Source organism: Tachyglossus aculeatus, chromosome 6, assembly GCF_015852505.1.
Source record: "Tachyglossus aculeatus isolate mTacAcu1 chromosome 6, mTacAcu1.pri, whole genome shotgun sequence".
Taxonomy (NCBI): Eukaryota; Metazoa; Chordata; class Mammalia; order Monotremata; family Tachyglossidae; genus Tachyglossus; species Tachyglossus aculeatus.
The window spans coordinates 7873187-7895628 of record NC_052071.1 but is presented as its reverse complement, the minus strand read 5'-3'; positions in this window follow the sequence as shown (position 1 = coordinate 7895628).

The following is a 22442-nucleotide window of genomic DNA, read 5'->3' as shown; positions in this document are numbered from 1 at the left end:
GCAGAGCACTGCATTAAGCTCTTAAGAGAGTATTCATTCATTCAATCATATTTATTGAGCACTTACTGTGTGCAGAGCACTATACTAAGTGCTTGGGAAGTACAAAGCATTGGGAGTACAACATAGTTCGTAGATAAGTTCTCTGCCCATGGGTAACTTACACTTTAGAGCCTTTTTCAATTCTTACAGAAGTAGTGTGGCTCAATGGAAAGAGCCCGGGCTTGGGAGCCAGAGGTCATGGGTTCTAATCCTGACTCCACCACTTGTCAGCTGTGTGACTTTGGGCAAGTCACTTTACTTCTCTGGGCCGCAGTGACCTCCTCTGTAAAATGGGGATGAAGACTGTGAGCCCTACATGGGACAACCTGATCACCTTGTATCCCCCCCCAGCACTTAGAAAAGTGCTTCGCACATAGTAATCGCTTAACAAATGCCATTATTATTATATATGCTTAGAACAGTGCTTTGCACATAGTAAGCGCTTAACAAATGCCATTATTATTACCAACTTAATAATTAATAATAATAATGGTATTTGTTAAGTGTTTACTATATGCCAGGCACTGTATCAAGCTCTGGGGTAGATACAAATAACGGGGTTGAACACAGTCCCTGTCCCACATAGGGATCACAGTCAAATGAGGTAACAGGCACAGAGAAGTTAAGCGACTGGCCCAAAATCACACAGCAAAGTGACAGTGCTGGGATTAGAATCCAGATCCTCCTAAATCCCAGGCCCATGTTCTATGAACTAGGGTACACTGCTTCTCTTCAGCAACCTGATTGGCTTCCATGAGGTAAGCATTCCAACACCTCTCCCGGAATTTAGCCTTCATTTCTGAGAAACACTTCTCTTGAAGAATTAGATTTAAATTAACAGAGCCGTGACAAGAGCAATAATGATTATACTTTCCACCTTACAAGATTCAACTGTAAAAAAAAGGCCTCGTTTTTCTTTCTTCATCTCTGGAAAAACTCGAGCCCTAATTCATCACCACTGTCTCCATGTATATTTGATTTATTTGTTGTAGGAAAGGAATGTGTCTACCAACTCTGTTATATTGTCCTCTCCCAAGCACTTAGTACAGTGCTCTGAACACAGTAAGCACTCAACAAATACCAGTGATTAATTGTTTGACAATGGTAAACTACTTCTGTATCTTCACCAAGAAAACTCTGTGGATACACATCCGAGAATGACTTCATGATGCAAGATGGGATGTTCTGAAGAGGGGGTGTCCATGGAGCTGCCATGGGTCAGAAACAACTCGACGGCATTTGAAGAGAGTTAATAAAAAGTGGTTGCCAATCCAAACCTGTTTGTTGCGCTCTAAGATCCTTGTGGGCAAGGATTAGGTCTTCCAATTCAAACAAAAGATCAATCGCTCTTATTTATGGAGAATAATACTGTGTCCAGGACACTGTACTAAGTGCTTGGGAGGGTACACTAAAACAGAGATATTAGACAGATTCCGTTCCCACAAGGAACTTATACTCTATTATATGATACTTTCTCAAGCGCTTTGTCCAGTGGTTTGATCATAGTAATTGCTCAGTAAGGACCACTGACTGTGTTGATTTATTTGGCTTTTAAAAGATTTCACAGATATAAAAATCATTTTTGCATTGTTACTAATATTATTCATCCTCTTAAAAGAGGCAGACACCTCTCAGATGTTAGGAAGCCATGTGGCTTCGTGGACAGGACCTGAGCTTGGGAGTCAGAGGACCTGCGTTCTAAACCCAACTCCACCACGTGCTTGCTGCTGTGTGATCTTGGGCCAGCCACTATACTTCTCTGGGCCTCAGTTTCCTCATCTGCAAAATGGAGATCGATCAACCTATGGTATATATTGAGCACTTACCATATGCAGAGCACTGCTCTAAACACTTGGAAGAGTACAGTATAAAATAATTAGCAGACGTTCTCTGCACATAGCGAGTTTACAGTCTACATTGAGACACGTTAATACATACAAATAACTTAAAATATAGAATTTAAAGAGATGTACATAATGGCTGCGGGGTTAGGGCTGGGGCAAACATCAAATATCCAAAGGTCACAGATGCAAGTGCGTAGATGACACAGAAGGGAGAGGGAGCTGGTAAAAGAGGGATTAATTGGGGAAGGCCTCCGGAAGATGTGATGATAATAAGGCTTTGAAGTGGTGGTCTGGCATAAATGGAGGGGGAGGGAGTTACAGGCTAGGGGGAAGACGTGGGTGAGGGGTCCGCAGTGAGATAGATGACATCGGGTCACAGTGAGTAACCTGGCACTAGAAGACTGGAGTGTGCAGGCTGAGCTGAGGTGATGTAGGATAGGGCGAGCTGCCTGAGTGCTTTCAAGTAGGGAGTTTCTGTTTGATGTGGAGGTGGATGGGCAACCACTGGAGGGTCTTGAGGAGTTGGGAAAGATGGACTGAACGGTTTGGTGGAAAAGTGATCCAGTAGCAGAGTGAGATATGGACTGGAGTGTGGAGAGACAAGAGGCAGGGAGGTCAGAGAGGAGGTGAGGCGATTCAATATGTTTTCTCCCTTCTCTTGAGACTGTGAGTCCCGTGTGGAATGGGGCCTGTATCTGACCTGATTATCTTCTAACTGCCCCAGCACTTAGTACAGTCCTCGGCACACAGTAGACACTTAACAAATTGCCACAGTTATCATTACGTTACTTGGATTTTTACCACGTGAGTATCAACAAGAGTGATACTTTACTCAGACCAACCCAGAATCCAGTTTGGGATGCTCTGAGGAGAAGAGGATGCCCATCATCCATGATTGGCTCGGGACACCATACTGGGTATTTCTGATGAGAGGGGAGCAGAAGTGGGGATTTACAGAGCCGACGTGGCTATAAAATGCATCCTGACCTCCTGACCATGAAGACAGTGAGCAGTGGAATCCTCTTCCAATATGAAGGACAACTAAAAAGCTATGAAATAATAATTGTAGCATTTGTTGAGCACTTACTTTGTGCCAGCCACTGGGGTACATAGAAGGTAATTGACTTGGACTTAGTCCTTGTCCTACATTGAATTCCCAGTCTTAATTTCCATTTTACACATGAGGTAACTAGGTAAAGAGAAGTGAAGTGACTTGCCCAAGGTCACACAGCTGACAAGTGGCAGAGCTACGATGAGCACCCAGGTCCTTCTAACTTTCAGGCCGGAGCCCTATCCACTAGGCCATGTTACAACTTGGAACACAGTCCTTGGCATAATTGACTGAATAATACTAATAATAATAATAACAATGATGGCATTTGTAAAGCGCTATGTGCCAAGCACTGTTCTAAGTGCTGGGGGGATACAAGGTAATCAGGTTGTTCCACATGGGGCTCACAATCTTAATCCCCATTTTCCAGATGAGGGAATTGAGGCACAGATAAGTTGAGTGACTTGCCCAAAGTCACACAGGTGACAAGTGGCGGAGCCAGAATTAGAATCCATGACCTCTGACTCCCAGCCCTGGGCTCCCTCCTCTGAGCCACGCTGCTTCTCCATGATCTCAAGTTTTGTTGGCTGAATGATGTAGTATCCTTAATTCCTGATGGAGCTTAATGAAATTCGTGCTATTGTTCATCAATTAGGAGAATCGTAGGCATGCTGTGTCCAGAAGGCACAAACTCGCCCATAAACATCAGAGGTCTTCTGGACACAGTCTGCCTGCAATTCCCCTAAATGAAGCACGATAACTTGGATTTCATACAACCCCATCAGGAGTTAAAGATTCTCCATCGTTCAGCACACAAAACTTCAAATCATTAGTTTATTATGCCAAGGACTGCGTATTTTGTCCTAACTCTTTCCCAGAATCTTTTACAGTTTTATAGTCTCTCTTAAAAGCCAGGGAGCCTATTGTGGAAGTTATTCACTCGTAAACTCACGTCCCCATAAATGATGCATGATCACACACAAGTTGCAGTTTTAAGTAACTAAAGATAGCGAGATCATCTCGCATTGCAAAGAAACATTAGGTGAGGTGGGGCCTCGGGGCTGTGCTTTTAATGGGCCTCTAATTTTTACTGTCTAGGCTCTTATATTGTCATATGAATAATAATTTTATGTGATCAAAGGGATTAGCAAGGTTGATTGTGTTTCAAAAGGATCGTGCTCTTCTTCTCAAGCCCCAATTCAAAAGATCCAAGAGCCAATGAATCCAAGAAGGAGAGATGACCCCGAGATTATGAACTCAACTAAGTCTGTCCAGCCACCCCTCCTTGAAATGGGAACCCGGGTCAAATCCTCTCCTCCTGCGAAAGAAATGATGCTATACTCTCCCCCCACATTCCAAGCCTTATAAATGGCCAGTCAAGTGAACTGTCAGTCACCTTCCTCCCACGAAAGAAAAGATGTTATACTCTCCCCCCTTCAAAGCCTTATTGAAGACACACGTCTTCCCAGAGTCCATCCCTGACTAAATCCTCCTTTCCTCTTCTCCCACTCCTTCCTGCGTCATTCTGATTTGCTTCCTTTATTCACCCCACTCTCTGCCCCACAGCACTTACGTCTATATCTGTAATTCGATTTATTTATAGTATTGTCTGTTTCCCCCTCTAGACCATAAGCTCACTGTGGGCAGAGAATGTGTCTGTTATATTATGCTATCCTCTCCCAAGTGTTTAATACAGTGCTCTGCACAAGCTAAGAGCTCAATAAATGCGACTGACTGACCAACTGACTGCTATTACACCCAAGCCCATATCCACTCAGAGGTTGTTCATCTCTATGGGACCTATCTGTTCAGACACCAAAAATTGAGCCCAATTATCTCCAAGAAAAATGCAGTGTATTGGAAACATGAGAGAGGATGCACCTCCACTAAGTGCTTAACCAATGTCATTATTACTATAACTACTTTTAAGGTGTTTTTACAAGGTGTGGGTAAAGGGAGAATAGGTATCTTAAATGTATATACACAACACACACACACACACACACACACACTTAGAAGGCCCTTTGTCTTGCTTCTCTCCATCTTTCAGCTCACATCCTCCTCAACTATGGCCAGTCCACTGAAAAATGATAGAGTAAGACAACCTAACTTGGCAGCTGCAAGCTCTCTGGATTCAACCTCTCTGCCTTCCAACTGTCTACGCCACATTTCTGACTCTCCTGGGCCCCAATAAGACACTCTCCTCCCATCCCTCAACACCCAAAAGGAGGCATGACAGCCACAATTTGGAACAGTGGATTTGACAGTTTTCCTTTTTCTCTACAATGGTATTTGTTAAGCATTTAATCTGTGTCAGGCACTGTGTTAAATACTGGGGTGTGTATAAACCAAACAGGTTGGACACAGTCCATGTCCCATATGGAGCTCACAGTCTAAATCCCCATTTTATAGATGAGGGAACTGAGGCCCAGAGAAGTGAAGTCACTTGCCCAAGTTCACACAACAAACAAGTGGTAGAGCTGAGGGTAGAAGCCAGGTCCTTCTGAACTCCCGGGTACGGGCTCTAGCCATTAAGCCACGATGCTGTAGTCTATGGTCTTTGTCAATGACATTTATGGATGCGACCTCCCTATCATCAGCGATATCTTCCAAGAGACTTGTCTGTTGTGCCCTTAGGTGAGTCACTTAACATCTCTTTGACTCGGTTTCCTCATCTGTAAAATGGAGATTAAGACTGTGAGCCCCACCTGGGACAGGGACTGTGACCAACCTGATTAGTCTGGATAACAGTAGTGATAATAATTGTGGTACTTGTTTAAGTGTTATGTGCCAGACATTGTGCAAAGTGCTGGGGTGGATACAAGCAAATCAGGTTGAGCTCAGTCCCTGTCCCACATGGGGCTCACAATCTTAATCATTCATTCATTCATTCAATCAATCGTATTTACTGAACACTTACTGTGTGCAGAGCATTGTACTAAGCACTTGGAAAGTACAATTCAGCAAGAAATAGAGTCAATCCCTGCCCACAATGGGCTCACAGTCTCACTAGAGGTAACTGAGGCACAGACAAGTGACTTGCCAAAGGTCACAGAGCAGACAAGTGGCGGAGCTAGGATTCGAACCCAGGTCCTTCCGACTTCCGGGCCCATGCTCTATCCACTAAGCCAAGTGCGTATCTACCCCAGCATTTACTATAGCTCCTGGCACAGGGTAAGCGCTTAACATGTACCACAGGAAAAAAAAAATAAAAAAAGAGACAGAGGGAAACATCAAGGGTCACCTGGAAACAGTTAGTAACCGGTGCTAAATATAGAAGCCTTCCAACACTTGATGTGAAAAATCAACTCAGAGGTGGATGCTTAGCGCTATACCACCTGTCCCCAAGAATCAATCAATCAATCGTATTTATTGAGCACTTACTATGTGCAGAGCACTGTACTAAGCGCTTGGGAAGTACAAATTGGCAACACATAGAGACAGTCCCTACCCAACAGTGGGCTCACAGTCTAAAAGGGGGAGGCAGAGAACAAAACCAAACATACCAACAAAATAAAATAAGTAGGATAGAAATGTACAAGTAAAATAAATAAATAAATAAATAAATAAATAGAGTAATAAATATGTGCAACCATATATGCATATATACAGGTGCTGTGGGGAAGGGAAGGAGGTAAGATGGGGGGATGGAGAGGGGGACGAGGGGGAGAGGAAGGAAGGGGCTCAGTCTGGGAAGGCCTCCTGGAGGAGGTGAGCTCTCAGCAGGGCCTTGAAGGGAGGAAGAGAGCTAGCTTGGCGGAGGGGCAGAGGGAGGGCATTCCAGGCCCGGGGGATGACGTGGGCCGGGGGTCGATGGCGGGACAGGCGAGAACGAGGTACAGTGAGGAGATTAGCGGTGGAGGAGCGGAGGTTGCGGGCTGGGCAGTAGAAGGAGAGAAGGGAGGTGAGGTAGGAGGGGGCGAGGTGATGGAGAGCCTTGAAGCCCAGGGTGAGGAGTTTCTGCCTGATGCGCAGATTGATTGGTAGCCATTGGAGGTTTTTGAGGAGGGGAGTAATATGCCCAGAGCGTTTCTGGACAAAGATAATCCGGGCAGCAGCATGAAGTATGGATTGAAGTGGAGAGAGACACGAGGATGGGAGATCAGAGAGAAGGCTGGTGCTGTAGTCCAGACGGGATAGGATGAGAGCTTGAATGAGCAGGGTAGCGGTTTGGATGGAGAGGAAAGGGTGGATCTTGGCAATGTTGCGGAGCTGAGACCGGCAGGTTTTGGTGACGGCTTGGATGTGAGGGGTGAATGAGAGAGCGGAGTCGAGGATGACACCAAGGTTGCGGGCTTGTGAGACGGGAAGGATGGTAGTGCCATCAACAGAGATGGGAAAGTCAGGGAGAGGACAAGAACAAGCTCATCTCCTCTCAACGTGTTCTTGAGGAACAAAATGGGCGCCAACAGACGTTCGTACATTTGGGAGCCCGTAACTCAACATTCTGCAAATCGCCTTACTTCGGGATGTCACAATTTCCCTAAGTCCTCCAATTAAAGTTCTAGTGTCTATAATGTCTTTTTAATTACAATTTAATTTGGAACTCTATTAGTTAAAATCAAAGCGAAAAAGCCAGCCATTAAAGAGTAAGTCAACTACGGTGGCCAAGGACAGACGTGGAAATGCTCGAAGCGCTTCAGAGTTCCTAGAATCTGTGAGGGAGGAGACGACGCCTATGCGTTTCGTCTAGATTGCATGTGGGGATGATACTTGTTTGAAGTGGCGTGCTCAGATCCAAACAGCTGTATTCACTCTCGAGAAGAGCTAATGATAAAAAGGATTTCTTGGCAAGTTAATTCTTCTGTTAAATGGAGAAGGGGATGTGTTTGGCATGCATAATCGGCCTAATTTCTACGAGGCACACATTACTCAGCCAGCTGTGGATTCTGCTATTGCATGGGGAAATAGCAATCCATTAATCAATTTATAGACATAAATACATTATTGTTCAGAATAAACAAAGGTTTAAATACTCTAAAATCAATAAGTATAATTAAAACAATACTAGGCTGTCACCGTTTATTACAGATGTTGGGTGAGCTTTGAAGTAGGCGGCTAACAGCTAACCCTCCGTTTACTTTCATTTATTGAAATCATGAAAGTATGTTAATGATAAAGTACAAAACTGTGTAATAGAAATTAATGTACTATGAAATAAAATTAGCTTTGGAAGTCAAGTCGGGCCCAATGAAAGCTTAAAAGTCATTAAATGACCACGCAAGAATGTGAACTTGGAAACTATCATTTTAAGACAAGGGTATATTTCCAAATTACATTACATGAAAGATGGTGGCACTGGCTAGGAACCTACTCAAGAATCCAATGAGATGTGAAAAGTAGCGTGGCCTAGTGGAAAGAGAATGGGCCTGGGCATCAGAGGCCCTGGGTTCCAATTCCTGCTCTGCCACAGGCCTGCTATGTGACATCGGACAAGTCATTTCGTGCCACAGTTTCTTCATCTGTAAAATGGGGATTCAATATTCATTCGCCCTCACCCTTAGACTATAAGCTCTTCTAGACTGTGAGCCCATTGCTGGGTAGGGACCGTCTCTATATGTTGCCAATTTGTACTTCCCAACCACTTAGTGCAGTGCTCTGCACACAGTAAGTGCTCAATAAATACGATTGAATGTTATGGGCAGGAAATGTGTCTATTACGTTGTACTCACCTAAGCACTTTGTACGGTGTTCTACCAGAGTAAGCATTCAATAAATAAGAATGACTGGCTGACAGACTCTTAGTCCCATGTGGGGCAGGGATTATGTCTGATCAGATTTTTCAATCGTATTTGAATTCTATGTCCTCCAGCTCTTATCAATCTACCCAGCACCTGATAAATGCTCAACAAGAGCCACGACTACATCATTTTAATGATTTTGCTATTCATAAGTCACTACCATGGTCTGATCCCACTGTCCACAAATCTACATTCCCAAATTCTGTCCCAACATGATGCGCCTTCATGTCATTTACTGAATCCCCTTGATATGAGCTGAATGGAAACCATGTTGACTACCAAGTTCATAGCCAACCTCTGGGCTAGGACTGGATGCTTCTTGAGGTCAGTGCTTATGTCTGCTAACTCTATTTCATTTTCCCAGGTGCTCAGTAAAGTGCTCTGCTCACTGTAGGGCAGGGCTCATGTAGGCTAACTTTATTGTACCCTCTCAAGTGTTCAGTACAGTGCATTGCAAATAATAGACTGTAAGCTCCTAGAGGGCAGGGCTCCTGTCTGCTAACTGCATTTCTCCACGTGTTTAGAACAGTGCTCTGCACACATTAGACTGTAAGCTTGTTGTGGGCAGAGAATGGGTCTACCAATTCTGTTCTACTATACTCTCCCAATCAATCAATCAATCAATCAATCAATCATATTTATTGAGCGCTTACTGTGTGCAGAGCACTGTACTAAGTGCTTGGGAAGTACAAGATGGCAACATATAGAGACAGTCCCTACCCAACAGTGGGCTCACAGTCTAAAAGGGGGAGACAGAGAACAAAACCAAACATATTAACAAAATAAAATAAATAGAATAGATATGTACAAGTAAAATAAATAGAGTAATAAATATGTACAGACATATATACATATATACAGGTGGTATACTCCCAAGTGCTCAGTATACTGCTCTGCACAAAGTAAGTGCTCAATAAATGCAATTGATGGATTGCTTTCTAACTCCTGGAGATCAGGGATCGTGTAGACTAATTCTATTGTACTCTCCCAAGTACTCAGTACAGTGCACTGCACATAATAGACTTTAAGTCAGTTAATCGATCACATTTATTGAGCATTTATTGTGTGCAGAACACTGGACTAAGAGTTAAGGAGCTGTAAGGAGCTGTCTAGAGGGGCTGTAAGGTCCTTGAGGACAAGGACGATGTCTACTTGCTATGGCTCTCCTTCTGAGTGCTTAGTACAGTGCTCCCTAGCTGCTCAATAAATGCCATTGATTATTTGATTGACAGGCAAAAGCCTGCAGAAGCATTATCTTAGGCTTCTAAAGACTATCCCCAAAAGGTACATGACAAAACAATTCACATCCTTGCTTTCCTATTAACTTGTGGGATTGCTTGTAAGAATTTTATATTTGACCAATTGATGAGTTTAATAAAGAGATGTTCTGCTTTTCTCATATAGTTTAACGGCATAACAACACGGCAGTGTGAACCACCCCCAGTAAAATGATTGAAACATTTTATACGGGGGGGGAGGGGGGGAGAAACTGGAATGGCCTAGATGTATTTTCTGCATCTGTTTGAGGAGTTTGGCAAACATTAACATTTTTTTTCTGCAGGCTTCTGCAGAAGCATCAAAAATACAAAATATAAGCTTTGCAATTGTATCCCTAGGGACAGTCCAGAAGCCTGTAATCAACGGTATTTACTGACTTCTGTGCGCAGAGCACTGTACTAAGTGCTCGGAATCATGGCACAGTGAAGAGTCCGGGCCTCAGAGTCAAAGACCCCTGGTTCTAATTCCAGCTGTGCTAAATGTCACCTGTGAGATCTTGGGCAAGTAACTTTGCTTCTCCGGGCCTCAGTTTCTTCATCTGTAAAATGGGGATTAAATACCTGCCCTCTCTCCTATCCCATGAGGCCCACATGGGATAAGGATTGTGTACCACCTGATTAACCCGTATCCATCCCAGAGCTCAGAACAGTGCTTGGCACATAGTATGCACTGAACAAATACAATAACAAAAATAATGAAAATGATAATGATGATAATAATAATAATGATAATGTTAGTAAATATGATCCCTGCCATTAAGGAGCTTCAATTCTATTGTGAGCAGAGCACTCTATGAAGCATTTGGGAGAGTACAAAAGAGTTAGAAGATCTCTGCCCTTAAGGACCTTATAGTTTAGTGGCCCCTGAGCACTGTGTTAAGCATGTGGGAGAGTACAATAGAGTTAGTAGACATGAACCCTGCCCTTAAGGAGATTCCAGTCTATTGGGAGATGAGTGCTGTGTTAAGCACTTGGGAGAGTAAGCACTTGGGAGAGTACGTTAGCAGGAGAAGAAATGATCCTCGCCCTTAAGGAGCTTACAATCTAACGGGGGAGTGAGGATCTATCCAGTGATTTAAAGGACAAAAGCTCCTGTTGCAAATATTTAATTTAATAGTAGATGTCAGTGATCCAACTCTGTATGTGTGTCTAAGCATGTGTACATGTGTGAGAGGTGGACGGGTGAGGGGAAATAGGTTTTGGGGCCACGTGGTTATCTGTGGACTGGAAGTTGATTGTGGGCAGGGAATGGGAACTACCAACTCTGTTGCACTGCACTCTACCAAGTGCTTAGTTTACTGCTCTGCACGTAGTAAGCACTCAATCAATCTATCAATCGGTTGTATTTAATGGGTGCTTGCTGTGCACAGAGTATTGTATTAAGTGCTTGGGAGAGTACAACACCACAATATAACAAGACGCCACAACAAGTTTACAGTCTAGAGGAATAGATGACATTTAATATAAATTACAGATATGTACGTAAGTACATATGTACATAAGTGTTATTGGGCTGAGGTCAGGGGTGGTGAATAAAGGAAGCAAGTCAGGGTGACACAGGAAGGAGTGGGAAATGTGGAAATGGGAGCTTGGTCAGGGAGGGCCACTTGGAGGAGATGTGCCTTCAATAAGACTTTGAAATGGGGGAGGGTAATTATCTGCTGGATATGAAGAGGAAGGGTTTTCCAGGCCACAAGCAGGATGTGGAGGAAAGGTCAGCGGCGAGATAACTGAGATCGAGGTACAATAAGTAGATTGGCATTAGAGCAGCAAAATGTGTGGGCTGGGTTATAGTAGGAGAGCAGCAAGGTGAGGTAGGAGGGAGGAAGGTGATCAAGTGCTTTAAAGCTAATGTCAAGGAGTTTCTGTTTGATGCAGAGGTGGAAGGGCAACCACTGGAGGTTCCTGAGGAGTAAGGAAATGTGGACTGAACGCTTTTGTAGAAAAATGATCTGGGCAGGAGATTGAGTTATGGACTGGAGTGGGGAGAGACAGGAGCAAGGAGGCGGATGCAGTAATCAAGGTGGGATAGGAGGGCTTGGATTAACATGGTAGCAATCTGGATGGAGAGAAAAGGACAGATTTTAGCGATGTTGTGAAGGCTGAACTGATAGTATTTAATTATATATTTAATATCTGTGTTGAATGAGAAAGAGTCAAGAATAACTCCAATAAATAGGATTGTTTGATTGTAACCAAGCTACAATAAAGGATAGAGATTAATAGATTATGTTGATGATGAAGGTGATGGTGGAGTCTTGATGGATTTGTTGATGGAAAACCCTTAGTCTGTTCCTAAATCAATCAGTCAATTCCCAAATCAATTTGTCACTTGTCTGCTGGGTGACCTTGGTCAGATCACTTTACTTCCCTGGGCCTCAGTTACCTCATGTATAAAATGGAGATTAAGAATGTGAGCCCCTGTGGGACACAGACTGTGTCCGAACTGATTATATTGTATCAACTCCAGATCTTGGTACAGTGCTTGGCAGAGGGTAATAACTAAATATGCAACTTTAAAAAAAGAGAACTTGCTGTGTGCAGAGCACTGTACGTAGCACATGGGAAAGTGCAATACAGTTCTTGCCTACAAGGAGTTTATAGTCTACAGGGGGAGACAGACATTAAAATTGATTACACATAGGAGACATAGTAGAGAACACATTTATAGACGTCCTCACCTTCTTTCTCTCCCACCACTTCCTCCCCTCAGATCTGTGCTGTTTCCCCACAGAGACCCCCATCCAATTTGCTCAAGTCACCATGCCTAATTTAGTCTCCAAACCCAAACTATCTTCCCTTGATGAGCAAATTGACTCCCTCAACAATCATAATAATAATAATAACAACTGTGGTATTTGTTAAATGCTTACTATGTGCCAAGCACTGTACTAAGCACTGGTATGGATAGAAGAAAATCAGGTTGGACACAATCCCTGCCCCATGTGGGGCTCACAGTCTCAATCCCCATTTTACAGATGAGGTAACTGAGGCCCAGAGAAGTCAAATGACTTGCCCAAGGTCACATAGCAGACATGTAGTGGACCCAGGATTAGAACCCATGACCTTCTGACTCCCAGGCCCCGTGCTCTATTCACTATGCCATGCTGCTTCTCAATACCTCCCTCTCTACTAAACGCAACATACTCGCTCACCTACCCATTTATTGATCTCGTACCACTAACCCATAGCCCCGTATCACTTCCACAGTCTGCTTCCTTCGCTCCTATGCATGAGCCACAGAGCTCTGCTGGGGGACGTCTCCATGGCAAGCCAACATTTCTAACCTCAAATTCATCCTTGAGTACTTTAACTCTGCCCAGTAAAATTATTCCTTCATCCTTATTGACACCTCTGCCTAATGACCTCGCTACGCTGTTCCTCATAGTTAACTTCCTCCTCACACCCCTGTCTTCCCTATCTCTTGCCAGTTTTTTATTGAGAAAAGGGAAGCCATTAGGCTTAATGAATTAATACCCGCCCTTTCCTCACCATCCAAAATGCTACCCTGCTCATCTAAGCACTTATCTTATCCCACCTTAATTACTGTGTGCGCCTCTTTGCTGACCTCTCTGCCTCCTGTCTCTCCCCATTCCAGTCCACACTTCACTCTGCTGCCTGGTTCATTTTCCTATAAAAACATTCAGTTCATGCTTCCCCACTCCTCAAGAACCACTTTTGTGGTTACCCATCTGCCTCCGCATCAAACAGAAACTCTACCATCGGCTTTAAAGCCCTCAATCACCTTGCCCCCTCCTACCTCACCTTGCTACTCTCCTACGACAATCCAGCCAGCACGCTTTGCTCCTCTAATGGCAACCTACTCACTGTACCTCCATCTCTTCTATCTCACCACCTAACTCTACCTCACAGGCTCTCTGGCCTGGAATGTCCTCCCTGAGAAGCAGCCTGGCTCAATGGAAAGAGCCCAGGCTTGGGAGTCAGAGGCCATGGGTTCTAATCCCACCTCCGCCACTTGTCAGCTGTGTGACTTTGGGCAAGTCACTTCACTTCTCTGTGCTTCAGTTACTTCACCTGTAAAATGGGGATGAAGACTGTGAGCCCCATGTGGGACAACCTGCTTACCTTGTATCCCCCCCCCCCCCCCCAATGCTTACAACAGTGCTTGGCACATACTAAGCGCTTAACAAATGCCATCATTATTATATCTGACAGACGACTACTCTCTCCACCTACAAAGCCTTATTGAAGACACATCTCCTCCAAGAGGCCTTCCTAAGCCCTCTTTTCCTCTTCTCCCATGCCCTTCTGTGTCACCTTGAACTTCTCCCTTTAGTTAACCCTCCCAGACCTACAGTACTTATTTCTATTAATGTTTGTCTTCCCTTCTAGACTGTAAGCTAGCTGTGGGGAGGGAATATATCTGTCATATTGTTTTATTGTACTTACCAAGAGTGTAGTATACTGCTCTGCACACAGTGTTTAATAAATATGATTGATTGTAACAAATACAATTGATTTTTTTTTACGTATTTTACACATGCTTCATAGAGGACATTGCTCCAAATTCCTCCAGATACAGCATGTAGCATGGCCTAGTGGATAAAGCCCGGACCTGGGAGTCAAAAGGACCTGAGTTCTAATTCCGGCTCTGCCACTTGTCTGCTGTGTGACCTTGGGCAACTCACTTCACTTCTCTGCACCTCAGTTTCCTCAACTGTAATTGGGGATCAAGACTGTGAGCCCCATGTGGGACAGGGACTGTGTCCAACATGACTACCTTGTGGTACTCAATAAAGAGTAGCACCTCTTCTACCATAACAGCAGCCCTTAGGCAAATGGTGTCCAGTTCTCAGACTGTCCAAATATTTGCGTTTCCACAACATCATAGTGTCTCTGGCAGGTATAAATCCTAATAAATTCAATCATTCATCCATTCAATCATATTTGTTGAGCGCTTTTTGTATGCCAAGCACTGTATTAGGAAGAGTACAATGTAACAACAGACATATTCCTGCCACTAACGAGCTCACAGTCCAGAGGGGGAGACAGACATTAATATAAATAGATAAATAAATACAGATCTATACAGATATATACATATGTGCTGTGGGGGTGGAAGGGAGGATGAATGAAGGAGCAAGTAGGAACAGTGCAGAAGGGAGTGAGAGAAGAGTAGAGGAGGGCTTAGTCAAAGAAGGCTTCTTGGAGAAGATGTGCCTTTAATAAGCTTTTGAAGTGGGGGAGAGCAATTATCTGTCTAATGTGAGGAGGGAAGGCATTCCATGACAGAGGTAGGATTTTTTGTGAGTGGTCGGCAGCTAGAAAGATGAGATCGAGGCACATTGAGATGAGATCAAGGTACATTGAGATGAGATAGAGGTACAGATTTAATCAGGATACTCAAAGGCTTCCAATCCATCAATCTATGGTACTTATTGAGACCTTACTGTGTGCAGAGCACTATACTACACTCGTGGGAGAGTACAATAGAACACAGTTGGTAGACCAGTTCCCTTCCCACAATGAGCTCACGGTCTAGAGGGGTAGAAAAACATTAATATAATCAGTCAAGATTCACATAGCTCTTGAGAAATGCCTTCCCTTATCTATGCTCCTGAAAACTCCTTCAGCTCCTATAAAACAATCGTTGTGCTAAGCATCAGATTACATATAAAATAATCACATCAGAAGCAGTCCCTGTCCCACACGGGGTTCACAGTCTAAGAGCTAGGGAGAGGACATATGTGATCCCCATTTTACATATAAGGAAACTGAGGTCCAGAGAAGCGACTTACCCAAGGTTACCCAGTGGGCCAGTGGTGGAGCATAGAGTAGAACTATCCATCTCCCAATTCCCAAGTCCATGTGGGCCAGTGGTGGAGCGTAGAGTAGAACTATCCATCCCAATTCCCAAGTCCGTGCTCCAACCTTCGGAGTGGGAATCATTCATCCAGAACAATTTGTGGATCGACAGCTGCTCCTTCTGTTTCTCAAATCCAGAGTCGGGATTCCAGAATTAATTGTCGCCAACTGAGGCACAGGATAGCAAGACTAGCCCTGAATTTCCCTCCATACTATCACCACTCAATTTGACTTCTCACCTCTGACCTTCTTGGCTTCTTCTCCTAGCAAAATACCTCTTCACAAGATAATCTTTCAGCCCCACACTTAAACGTCATAAGCTATTGCCCAAGCAGAAAAAGAAATTACTATTTTGCAGGTCTGTCGCTGGAAAACGACTTTTTTTACATACTTTCCAAGTCAAGTCGAGCATGGAAATTTGAGAAATAACTTTCAATGAGACTTGTTAAGCTAGCATAAATCTTATTTTTATGGTGCCCTAACCGTGACTTTCATTTATTGAAAGTAACAGTAAGAGACTAATGTGAACTTGCAGGTGGTGAAGGGTTCTCTATTATTTGGGCTTTTCTCCCATTGAGGGCCCTGAAAGCTTTGGCCCTTAAGAACTAATAGGGGTTTAGGCTTTAGTTTCAGGAGGGAGGGAGAAAAATGCATCTGCAGGAATTTCTGAGCAGAGAAAATAAAAATGCTAATCATTCATTAGACCAGAGAGTGATTTCGAGGAATGAGGCAGAAAGGCAAAATATCTGCAAGTCTAAAATGCAGAGGCAATTAATACCTTCCAAATTGAAGATCGAGGGAGGGTTGTGTTAACACAAATTAGCGGGTCACCATGACTGCATCTGCAGTTCATTAGCTTTAGTGCAAGACGCTCGTTTTCCCAGAAAGCTTATGGTAGCGCTAAACCTTAAACGGTCCCAATTAACTTCCAGAAGTAATGCTAATGAACGACTGATAACCAAATGACATCTGGAATCATGTGATTCCAGTGTAGTGTACACAGCACGGTGGAAATTGTGACCTGCAAACTCCAGATTGCTGGGTTTTTTTTCCTATAAATTAAACATTTACTATGTGACAGGCACCGTACTAAGTGCTGGGGATGATAGAAGCGCATCAGGTTGGACACAACCCATGTCCCTCATGGGGCTCAGAGCCTAAGTAGGAGCGAGAACAGGGATTGAATCCCCAGTTTACAGGTGAGGAAACTGAGGCACCAAAAGAAATGAAGTGACTTGCCAAAGGTCACACTGCAGACAGGTCAGGGAGCCAGAATTAGAACCCAGGTTCTCCGACTCACAGGCTAGGGCTCCATCCACAAGGACATGTTCCTTCTATCCTTGCACCCTGAAAAGGAGCAAAGATACTTTGAATGTTTTTTTTCCTTGACATTTCCACACACCTTCTTGAATCTCTACTGGAATATTTTTGGGGGAAAGAAGGTATAATTTTTGCCTTTAAGTGTTTTCCAGGGGCTCAATACAGTGCACAGAGTAGCAGTGGAACTTAACGGAAAGAACGTTAGCCTGGAGTGGGATTCAGAGGCCTGTGTTCTAATCCAGGCTTCTCCCACTGCCTGTCATGCAACCTTGGGCAAGTCACTTCACTTATCAGTGCTTCAGTTTCTTCATCTGCAAGACGGAGAATCAAAACATCTCTACAAGGACTGAAAGCCCCATATGGGGCGCAGACTGTGTCTGACTTCATTATCTTGTATCTGCCCCGGTGCTTAGTAATGTACTTGGCACATTGTAAGTGCTTAGTAAATACTACAATTATTATTGGTACAGGGCACTGGACATTAGTGCTGTGGGGGAAGAGGTGACGTGAGAACTTAAGAGTTTGGGTGATAAGGAATGCTTGAAGTGGCATTTTGGGGGCAAACATGGTGGAGAGGGTGAGGGATCAGTCCGGGAAGGCTTCCTGGAGGAGACATGATTTTAGTATGGCTTTGAAGATGGAGAGAGCGGTGACGTAGCTGATATGATGGGGGAGGGTGTTCCACGCAGGAGAGAGGATGTGAGCAAAGGCCTGATGGCAAGAGAGATGAGAGCAATAATAATAAGAATAATACTGTTTCTTAAACACTTACTATATGCCAGGCACTGTATTAAAAGTTGGGGGGAGGGGGATACAAAAAAATTGGGTTGGAGACAATCCTTGTCCCACAAGGGGCTCACAGTCTTACTTCCCATTTTACAGATGAGGTAAATGAGGCACCGAGAAGTGAAGTGACTTGCCCAAGGTCTAGCGGAGCCAGGATTAGAACCTAGGTACTTCTGATTCCTAGGCCCGGACTCTATCTACTAGGCCATAGGTTGGCAGTAGAGGAGAAAAGATGGGGTGTGGTGGGGAAGGTGGGAGGATAGGTAACGGGGAGAAGGCGGCTATAGACTCCTCTCTGTCATTCAACCCACATATTCAATCTATCACTAAATCCTGATGCTCCCACCACAACAAAACCACTAAAAACCACTCTTTCCTCTCCAGCCAAACTGCTACCACATTAATACAATCACTCATGCTATCCCTCCTGCATTACTGCATCAGCCTCCTTGCTAACCTCCCTGCCTCCTGTCTCTCCCTACTCTGGTCCATACTTCACTCTAGTGCCCGAATCATTTTTCTATAAAAACATTCAGGACAAGTCACCCCGTGCCTCAAAAAACTCCAGTGGTTGCCCACCCAACTCCAAATCAAACAAAAACTCCTCACCATTGGCTTTAAAACACTCCACCTTGCCCCCTCCTACCTCACCGTGCTTCTCTCCTTCTATAGCCCAGCCCACCCACTTCGCTCCTCCAATGCCAACTGTACCTCTATCTCATCACCGACCTCTCATCCACATCCTGCCTCTGGTCTGGAACCCTGTCCCACCTGAAATCTGACAGACAATGACTTTCCCCTCCCTCAAAGCCTTACTGAAGGCCCATCTCCTTCAAGAGGCCTTCCCAGACTAAGCCCCACTTTTCCTCATCTCCTACTCCCTTCTGCGTCACCTTGACTTGCTCCCCTCACTCTTTCCCCCTCCCAGCCCCACAGCACTTATGTACATATCTCAAATTTTATTTATTTGTATTCACATCTGTCTCCCCACTGCTCAACTGTAAACTCGTGGGAAGGGAATGTGTCTGCTTGTTGCTGGGTTGTACTCTCCCAAGCGCTTAGTACAGTGCTCTGCAAACAGTGAGTGCTCAATAAATAATGTTGAATGAACGAATGAAAGTAGAGCCTTAGCTACAATCATCACGAGTCTCTGTGGATGTGGAGATGGGCAAGATTTTTAAGGAGGAGGGAGATGTGTGCAGAGTGACGTTTCAGAAAAATGATCCATGCAGCCGAGTGAAGTAAAGACTGCAGACTGGGGGAGGCTGATGCGGTAATGGAGGCAGGATGCGACAAGTGCTTGGAACACACACCAGTGTGCTCGTTCTTTTCAGGAAATCGATCACCCAGGCTACAAAGAATCAACCAGACAATCGACGATGACCCTGTCAAATTGACCAACTCCACAGCTCTATCTACTGAAAATCAGCCCTTCTACTTGCCCTCTCAAACAGAATTTCCAATTAAGTTCCTGTGGTTGTACTAGTGTTCAGAATGCTGTTTAAATTAGAAAACTTCTATCAAATCAGTCTCGTGCCTCATGGAATATTAAGACTGAAGACCATGACTATTTTCTACCTGTGAATTCTCTCCCAGTAGTATGGACAGTGATCTGCTCATAGTAAGCACTTAAATCATACCATTATTGCTACTACAGACTGGTTTAAAAATAAATCATACTGGGTCCCGTCCAACTGCAGAAATGAATACAGTTTAATTGAATAAGTTGCAAGGATTGCATCACTGGGCCAGAGAAGACTGGATTTGAGACGCTGAAACTCAATGTATTTGTTTAGGGTTTATAATAAGCAATCTTGCATTTATTCATAGTGAGTTGGAAGCATCGGTTAATCTCAGCAAGAGAGAAGGGATTTGGAAGAACAAGTTAAACATATCCTCAGTCCCCAAAATAGTACATTTGGTAGGCTTTCCGGTTTTCTTCTGATATGAGAAAATTTCATTTTGTTCCCTATTGCAGAGAATGGATCTCTGGACCATGAGTTTAAGAAGTGATAAGGAATTCGATTGCACAGTGAGGAGACTGTTGGATTCCTGGGCAGTGAAACTTAAGCTGCCCCTTACAGTGGAAGCTTCTTATGGGCAGCCTCTTGTTTTAGTTTTACCTCCCAAGCACCTAACAGGCTGAAAGCATCTTTGTTATAAATATCTCTCTGTTGGTCTTCCTGTTTGAGAAGCAGCATGATCTAGTGGAAAGAGCACTGACCTAAGAGTCAGAGGACCTGGATTCTAATCCTGGCTATGTAACTTTCCTGCTGTGTGACCTCAGGCATGCCACTTCACTGCTCTGTGCCTCAGTTTCCTCATTTAGAAAAAGAAGATTAAATACCTGCTCTCCTTCATATTTCTTTGTGCCTCAGTTACCTCATCTGTAAAATAGGGATTAAGACTGTCAGCCCTATTTATTCACTCATTCAATTGTATTTATTGAGCACTTACTGTGTGCAGAGCACTACACTAAGCTCTTGGGAAGTACAATTCAGCAACCAATAGAGTCAATCCCAGGGACTGTGTTCAACTCAATTATCTTGTATCTAAACCCAGCGCTTAAAACAGAGCCTGACACATAATAAGCACTTTAATACCACACTTATTGTTATTATTACTTAGATCTTGAACCCCATGAGAGACAGGAACTTTACCTCCCCTGATTAGCTTCTAACTACCCCAGCTGTTAGTATAGAACACAGAATGTGCGTGACAAAAACCATAATTCTGCCTACCCTTCCCGTCAGAATGTAGACTCCTCAGGGAGCATGTCCATAGGCTTTAGTCTCTATTTCCCAGTGCCTAGAGAAGCAGCATGGCTCAGTGGAAAGAGCACGGGCTTGGGAGTCAGAAGTCATGGGTTCATATCTTTTAGACTGTGAGCCCAATGTTGGGTAGGGACTGTCTCTATATGTTGCCAATTTGTACTTCCCAAGCGCTTAGTACAGTGCTCTGTACATAGTAAGCGCTCAATAAATACGATTGATGATGATGATGATGCTGATATCCCAGCTCCACCAATTGTCAGCTGTGTGACTTTGGGCAAGTCACTTAACTTCTCTGTGCCTCAGTTCCCTCATCTGAAAAATGGGGATGAAGACTGTGAGCCCCATGTGGGACAATCTGATCACCTTGTATCCTCCCCAGTGCTTAGAACAGTGCTTTGCACATAGTAAGCACTTAACAAATGGCATCATTATTATTAGTAGTAGTAGAATGCACTGTACCAAAGGAGGTGCTCACTATATACTACTACTATGCACTCAATAAACACTATTAAGCTATAACTCTAACATTGACATGGCAATCAGAATGAATTTTTCATCACGTCCAACTAGTTGGCACTTGTGAACTGACTAGAAAAGCCTTTATAAATCAATGGTATTTATTGAGCACTTACTGTGCACAGAGCACCATGCTGAGCACTCAGGAAAGTATGACAGAATAAGCAGATAGAATCCCTGTCCTCAAGGAGCTGATAATGTAGTTAAGTTTAAGTGGGACAGATGCTGACTCACAAAGGAAAGAAAATGGTGTAGGAGGAGAAACACTTAAAGACAATCATATCTATTCTGCATTTACTGTGTGCACAGCACTGTACTAAGCACTTAGGAGAGTACAACAGAGTAGGTAGGCATGTTCCCTGCCCACAAGGAGTTTGCAATCTAGAGGGGAGAAAGAGACTTTAAAAGTTCTATGGGTCGGAGGGTGAGGTGAATATCAAGTGCTTATTAGGGTGCAAATTGAAGTGCAAAGGCAATACACAAGGGAGAAGGAATCGAGGGGAAACAGGGCTTAGTTGGGGAAGGCCTTGGAGGAGATGTGATTTTAATAAGAGCAAAGGCAAGGAACTACCCACTCTCAGGGTTATAACAATAAAAATGTTGGGGAGTACAACGGAGTCAGTAGACACTTTCCCTGCCCACAGTGAGATTACAGTCTAGAAAGCAGCATGACTCAGTGAATAGAGCATGGGCCTGGGAGTCAGAAGGACCTTAGTTAAAATCCCAGCTCTGCCACAAGTCTGCTGTGTGACCTTGGGCAAGTCGCTCAACTTCTCTGGGCCTCAGTTACCTCACCTGTCAAATGGGGATTAAGAATGTGAGCCCCACGTGGGATAGGGACTATGTCTAAACTGATTAACTTGTATCTACCCCAGTGCTTAGAAAAGTGCTTGGCACAGAGTAAGTGCTTAACAAGTACCATAATTATAATAATAACAATAATATTTGTTATGTGCCAAACACTGTACTAAGCACTGGAATAGATACAAGATTATCAGGCCAGACATGATTCTTGTCCCATACAGGGCTCACAGTGTGAATAGGTGGTAGAGTGGGTATTAAATCCCCATTTCATAGATGAGGAAACTGAGGCCCAGTTAAGTGATTTGAGCGGGATCACACAGCTGCCATGTGGCATTGTTGAGATTAGAACCCAGGTCCTTTGGCTCTCAGACCTGTGCTCTTTCCAGCAGGATACAGTGCATTTGTCTGATCCATCTCCCCATCAGTCATTTCAAGAACAGACTTGCCAAACTCCCCTGTGCCAC